The following is a 7494-nucleotide window of genomic DNA, read 5'->3' on the forward strand; positions in this document are numbered from 1 at the left end:
ATTAGGGAGAGCTGAATTGGAAGTATTTCACTGCACCTACTCTCTTTAAAATGACCTTGGAGCTTATTAATTATGTTGTCTTCTTCCTTTTTTAATCATCACCCAAGGATATGTTTATTGAATAGAGAGAGAGAAAGAGATCAATTGGTTGCCCCTAATTGGGGGCTGAACCTGCAACCTAAATCTGTACCTTGATTGAAAATCAAACCGACAAACTTTCGATGTACAGGATGATGCTCAAACCACCTGAGCCACCCACCCAGGGCTGTATTGTCTTCTTACAGCTTTTCATCTTTCTTGCTTGTAAATGTATTGGTTATTTTTGTTTGTAGCATTTGGTGGGGGGGGGTGGGTGAAGTAAAAGATTTCACAAAAAAACTACTCAATCTAATAAGTGAATTTGGCAAACAGTGAGACACAAAATCAATATTCAGAAATCAAGGGCATTTTTGTACACCAACAATAAAATATCAGGAGAAAAATCCTATTTGATATAGCGATGGGAAAAATAAAGTACCTAGGAATAAAGCTAACCAAGGAGGTAAAAGACCTGTACTCAGAAAACTATACAATGCTGAAGAAAGAAATTTGGAAGCATATACTGTGTTCATGGATTAGAAGAATTAGCATCAAGAAAATGTCCATCTACCCAAAGAAATTTATAGACTGAATGCAATTCCTATTGAAATACCAATGACATATTTCACAGATATAGAACAAACATTTCAAAAACTTATATGGAACAATAAATGACCCTGAATAGCTGCAGCAATTTTGAGAAAGAAGATCAAAGTAGGAGGGATCACAATACCTGGTATCAAACTATATTACAAGGCCACTGTACTGGCATAGGAATAGACACATAGGTCAATGGAATAGAATAGAGAGCCCAGAAATAAACCTATGTATCTATGGTCAATTAATATTCAACAAAGGGGGAAGAAGCATAAAATAGAGTAAAAATAGCTTCTTCACAAATGGTGTTGGGAGATCTGAACATCTACATGCAAAAAAGGAAACTCACCAGCAACTTACACCACACACAAAAATAAACTCAAGATGGACAAAAGACTTAAATATAAGTTGCAACACCATAACAGCCCTAGGGAACATAGACAGGAAAATCTCAGATATTCCATGCAGCAATATTTTCACTAATATGTTCCCTAGAACCAGGGACAAAAAGGAAAGAATAAACAAATGGGATTTCATCAGATCAAAAACTTCTGCACAGCTAAATAAAACATTAGCAAAATGAAAAGGGAACCAACCATATGGGAAAATATATTTGCAAGTGATACCTCAGACAAAGGTTTGATCTCCAAAATATATAAAGAACTCACATGAGTCCACTCCAGGAAGACAAACAACCCAATTAGAAAATGGGCAAAGGACCTGAACAGACACTTCTCCAAGGACATACAGAGGGTCCAGAGACATATGAAAAGATGCTCAGCATCACTAGCCATCAGAAAGATGTAAATTAAAACCACAGTGAGGTACCACTTCACACCAATTAGAATGGCCATCATAAACAAATCAACGAACAACAAGTGCTGGTGAGGTGGAGAAAAGGGAACCCTAGTGCACTGTTGGTGGGAATGCAGACTGGTGCAGCCACTGTGGAAAACAGCAAGGAATTTCCTCAGAAAACTAAAAATAGAGCTGCCATTTGACCTGGCAATTCCATTGCTGGTACTACACTCTAAGAATCCTGAAATACCAATTCAAAAGAACCTATGCATGCCAACATTCATAGCAGCACAATTTACAATAGCCAAATGCTGGAAGCAACCTAGGTGTCCACCAGCAAATGAGTGGATCAAAAAACTGTGGTACATTTACACAATGGAATTTTATGCAGCAGACAGAAAGAAGGGACTCCTATCCTTCACGACAGCATGAATGGAACTGGAGAACATTATGCTAAGTGAAGTAAGTCAGGTGGTGAAAGACAAATACCATATGATCTCACCTATAAGTAGAACCTGATCAATAAAACAAGCAAGCAAAATACAGCTAGAGACATGGAAATAAAGAACAAACTGACAATAACCAGAGGGGAGGGAGGAGGGGGTAATGGGCAAAAGAAGTGGAAGGGTCAAGGAACACGAATAAAGGACCCATGGACAAAGCTAAAGGGGGTTAGGATTGAGGGTGGGATGTGGAACTGGGTGGGGTGGGAGAAAGTGGTGGTGGTAAAATGAAGACAACTGTACTTGAACAACAGTAAAAAAAACTTTTAAAGGGAACTGCAAAAGCACATTTTGGGGAATGTTTGTAGCCTTTCCTTGAAGAGAATTTTATGGGTAAGCAATATTCTGTACGTCTTTTTTCTGAATGACTTTTCTGAAGCATTAATGTTATTGCCATGTATTGTATATCATCAAAGAGGGATACTTTATCAAATATTTGTCTACCAAACCCTGCATGAAACTCATTTTTTGAAGCAATTTATTTGTCTAACTCCTGTAGTTTACAGATAAAATAACTGAAAACCTGGACAGGTGAAATGATTTTCCCAAAGCCATATATCTACTTAGTGACAGATGCAAAAACATAACAACAAAGCTTGAATTTCACTCTGTCTTGGTCCCTCTTATGAGTGAATCTCTCAAACATTCTAGTAATCAATCTCTTCTGATAAATGTATATTAACCTTCTAAATTAGTTGTTTGGGTTAAATCTTTATGAAATTCAAGGTCAATATCAAGTTATAGGTTTTCCTTTTAGAGGATACCTACCACACTTATTTCAAATTATTTGTGTAAGACATTAATAAACATATTCTGTGAATAAGGTGATGATTTATTTATTGAAAAGATGATTTATTTCATAAGATGGCTCATGAAAAACTTGACTTCACTAAAATAAAGTAGTGCTTTTATAAAAGATAAAAAAGGTGCTGATAAATGGATAAATTATAAAATGCCTTTCAAATGCTCCCTTTTTTTTGCACTTCTCTGCTTTCAATGGAATGTGTGATGATACAGTTCTCTTGTGTTCCTAAATACAAACATCTGTTCAAAGAGCAATGCCCTTTTAATTATCTCATTTTGCAAGAACATGTGGCTGACACAAACTGACGAATTCATAGAGGTGAGCAATACTGTATGGCCTCTCTGCGGTACACAGAATGCTGGAGGTGGGTCAGTGGATATTGATTAGAAAACAAGAAAAGGAAGAACATTTCAGTTTTCAGTTCAGGTTAATGCAAAAAAAAAAAAAAGAGCCTCCCCAAACCTAATAATCTTTATATTTCAGGAACAACCACAACAGGCAACTAAAACATTGATGTATGAATGTACCAGAATATTCTTTGTTCACTGATACACTACTCTACTTACAAAAAATATTACAAGAATATCTGAAAATAAAATATTTTTCTGAGAAGATCACCTGCCTCTGTCACCTTTAATATGATCGTGATTCCTCAGTTCTTTCGGTGAGGCTTCCAAATAGCTTAACACTTCCCTAAATCTTACCAACTCTAACTTATCACAAAAATTACTTTCCTTGCATTCATTTAGCAAATGTTTATAATTTAATTCCTTCAGTATTTTCTCTAAAAATAATTCTTTCAAAACTCTTAAGCCTTTTTGCCAATTATACTTTTTCTATTTAATTTATGAACATAATTTCTCTCTCAAGGCCACTAATTATTTTCTCTTTTACGGTTATAGCCTGATAAACAGTTAATTTTGTTCTTTCAGAGATGCATTGTTTTTGGAATAGTCATGAATTTTTGCAAAGCACAGGTGGGTAAAGCATGGACCTCATGCTGCTGCTGCTTCTGTCATGGTGCTTTATAAAACAGAAACACTAAATACAGCAATTAGAAAAAAGCAACTGTCAAATAAAAGATGAATAATTAAAATGATCAAACATTTAGAAAACTTGGTAAACTTTGTAAGTTATATAATAATGGCTAAAGCCCTACTTTAACTTAAATGTGCTCACACTAACTATAATAATGCCCTGGACCTTTCCTAGCACACTCTTTGTTCTTGGCCAGAGTGCAATATAAGATGATTTGCCCTTTAATGCCATCCATATAGATTTGAAAACAAGAATATGAAAGGAATGTGGTAAAAAGTATTAAAATGAATTTCCTTAAGAGGTCTAAATTGTATCTGCTTATTCATTACAATTCTCTGCCAAATAAGAAAGAAATGGCAATTAAATATCCCGGAAATCTATAAGCTTGTAGATGTTAATCTTGGAAGAAAAGGTATACCATAAATTTTTAATATATACTAAAACTTCCAATATTTCTCTCTATAACCTGAAAAGCAAAATTCAGGAAAACTATATGTAAAATCATTTTGTACATTATTAACAACACTACTAATGGGGCAGAAAATAGCTCAAACATGGATATTTTTTTCTTTTGCCCTTTCTCCCTTTTTCCGTGTGCCTCCCCTTCACCATTCTCCCCTTTTCTGCATCTTCTCTTCCATCTTTTCCTCATCCTTCACTCTTCCAGTTCTCTTCTGCCTCCTTTCTTTCCCTCATGGACTTGTTCCTTCCCCCTGGAGCCCATTCTTCATGTCTTTAAAAGGATGAACAAGGAGATGCAAAAATCCACATGTTTCTTTTGGAATTCTGAAGGATCAATCAGTCCTTGAACATGCAGCATCAAGCTCGGACATCCACGAAAAAGATGTAACTTAGATTTCTAGTGAGTTTTCTGCCTCTTCTAGATGTTTTTTATTTCTCTTAGAAAAGGTTGGAAAAGGAGCCCTGGCTGGCATAGCTTAGTGGATTGAGCGCAGGCTGGGAACCAAAGTGTCCCAGGTTTGATTCCCAGCCAGGGTACATTCCTGGGTTGCAGGCCATGACCCCCAGCAACCGCACATTGATGTTTCTCTCTCTCTCTCTCTCTCTCTCTCTCTCTCTCTCTCCCTCCCTCCCTCCCTTCCCTCCCTAAAAATAAAAAAAAAATAAATAAAATCTTAAAAAAAAGAAGAAAGTACTTTAAAAAAAGGTTGGAAAAGGACTTGATCAGGTAGTTCACAGAGAAAGAATTATAAATGTTTTATCAACACATATGAAGATGCTCTCTGTTACTTGTGCTAAGAAATGCAAACTAAACCATTAGTGAGATGTCAAATTAAGCCTCTTGGATGAGTGAGCTTATAAACTTGAGAGAAAAAAGAAGAATTAGCCCGAGTGTGGGAAACCTCATTCTCATATACTGTTAATGAGAATATAAATTGGGGCAACCTCTTTGGAACAATGTGGCCATAGCTTAAAAAAAAAACAACAAACCTTAAATATACACATCCTATGATCCAATAGTTCTATTTTTAGAAATCTAGCCTACAGATATTTTAGACAAATGCAGAAAGATGCACGTATGGGGATATTCATTTCATTAGTAATTTAAATATAGAAAGACCATGGACAAGTTAAATGTTCAAGGTAATTCAAATTGTGGCATATTCGTACAATGAATATTATGTAGACCTTAAAATGATGGTGTGGACTGTATGTGTCAATAAAAATTGTCTCTAAGGTGTTAAGTTAAAATATAAAATAAACCTCAGAACACTGTACAATGGACTTCCATTTGTGTATTTAATAATATAGGCAGATATATATGTGCATATACACATAGATATAGTATATGATCCTCTATTTATTAAAAATTATAGAAGCAAAGCTAGGTATTAGTAGAAGTTGTTGCCTTGCTTACTGTTTTATTTTCACATAGACATATAATTTTTCTGTTAAATGTTTGATTTAAATACCATCTGAAACTCTAGCTCTCTTTGCCACATCTACTGCATGGATGAACATTCTCAGCAAACAGACTGTCAACATTCCAGAAAATGTCAGCAGTCAGCATCACTCTGAAGAGACACAAAGTTATTGTAAAGGGCCCGAAAGGCACCCTATGAAGGACTTCAATCTCATCAATGTGAAACTCAGTCTCCTTGGAAAGAAAAAGGAGAGGCTCCAGGATGACAAATGGTGGGGAAACAGAAAAGAACTGGCCATCGTTCACACCATTTGCAGCCACACACAGAACAGGATGAAGGGGGTTAACTTGAGCTTCCATGACAACACGAGGTCTGTATACACTCACTTCCCCATTGGCCTCATTAGTTAGGTGGATGGTTCTCTTGTTGAAATCAGAAATTTCCTGGGCAAAAAATGTATCCGCAGGGTTCAAGTGAGGTTAGGTGTTGCTTGTTCAATATTTCAAGCCCCAAAAGCTGTGTTGATTCTTGAAGGAAACAACATGGAACTTGTATCATATTCAGTGGCTTTGATTCAGCAAGCCACAACCGTTAAAAACAAGAACATCAGAAAACTTTTGGATGATATCTATGCTTCTGAAAAAGAAGCAGTTCAGCAGGCTGATGAAAAAATTGAAGTTGGCCTCCTATAGAAACAGCAAGATGCTGAATGGTTCCTCAGACTTATTTGTGATATTTTAAAGATGAAATAAAAGCCGTGTATTGAAAATAAATAAATAAGTAAATATTAAAAGCCATCTGAAACTCTAAAACTGAAATAAAACAAAAATAGTTTTCTTTAATAATTGTCAATATTTAATTGCTTAAATATATATAAATAAATATATTTAAAAAGAAAATGTCATTTCATTTTGCAAAAGTAATTTTACATCAAGTACTGCTATTAAGTGACTGACATTTTGTGTCTCCCCCAAATTTATGTTGTAACCTAATCCCCGGTATGGTGGTATTAAGAGATAGGGCCTATGGAAGGTGATTATTCATGAGGCAGTGTCCTCAGCAACAAACAGGATTAGTGTCCTTGACTAGACCCCTGAGAGCTCCCTTGTCATCTTCCTCCGTGTGAGGACACAGGGAGAAGACAGCTGCCTATGAACCAGGAGGCAGACTCTTAACTAAGTCCTGAATTTGCCAGCACCTCTATCTTGAACTTCCTAGCCTGTAGAAGTGTGAGAAATAAATGTTGTTTATAAGCCATTCAGTTTATGGTATTTTGTTACAGTAGCTCTAATGTACTAACACAAGTACTTCAGTTTAGTATATGTAAATCACAGTGTCCTTTTGAGATAATAGGGTGTCTAAGAATCACCTACTCCATAAAGTTTCCCACATTTATAATATAAAAATAATCTCCCTTCTGATAGCTAGTGACACACTATTTGTATCCTTTTTATGATAGTTCTCATTTTACTTCTAATGCACATGTGCTATCTCATAATTGTAGGATTCTACAAGAGCAGCTTCCACATTGCCCAAGATGAGTCTCCTTTGCCATTATGGGCCCACAATTATAATATTGACTGAGCTACAAAAAAAATCATTGAAGACTAAGGAAGAAATCAGTGTGTAAACTCCACTTTGAGCCTAAGGTTTAGTGGAGTTGAAAGTAATATATCTGAAAGGTGATGCCAACTGTTAGTTAAGCACTAAAAGTTTCACCTAAAAAGAATTGGCTCAAAGTAGGGAGTCCTTAAAATAACTGACTCTAGATCAAAGTGTTGGGAACTCT

General features: G+C 35.7%; 1 pseudogene; it reads left to right on the forward strand.

Moving 5' to 3' along the window:
* The first annotated feature begins 5402 nt into the window (after positions 1–5402).
* LOC123831063 lies at positions 5403–6397 on the forward strand (annotated as a pseudogene).
* Positions 6398–7494: the final 1097 nt, after the last annotated feature.

The sequence above is a fragment of the Phyllostomus hastatus genome, unplaced genomic scaffold (genome assembly GCF_019186645.2).
Source record: "Phyllostomus hastatus isolate PE091 unplaced genomic scaffold, TTU_PhHast_1.1 phas_scaffold_1674, whole genome shotgun sequence".
NCBI classification, from domain to species: Eukaryota; Metazoa; Chordata; class Mammalia; order Chiroptera; family Phyllostomidae; genus Phyllostomus; species Phyllostomus hastatus.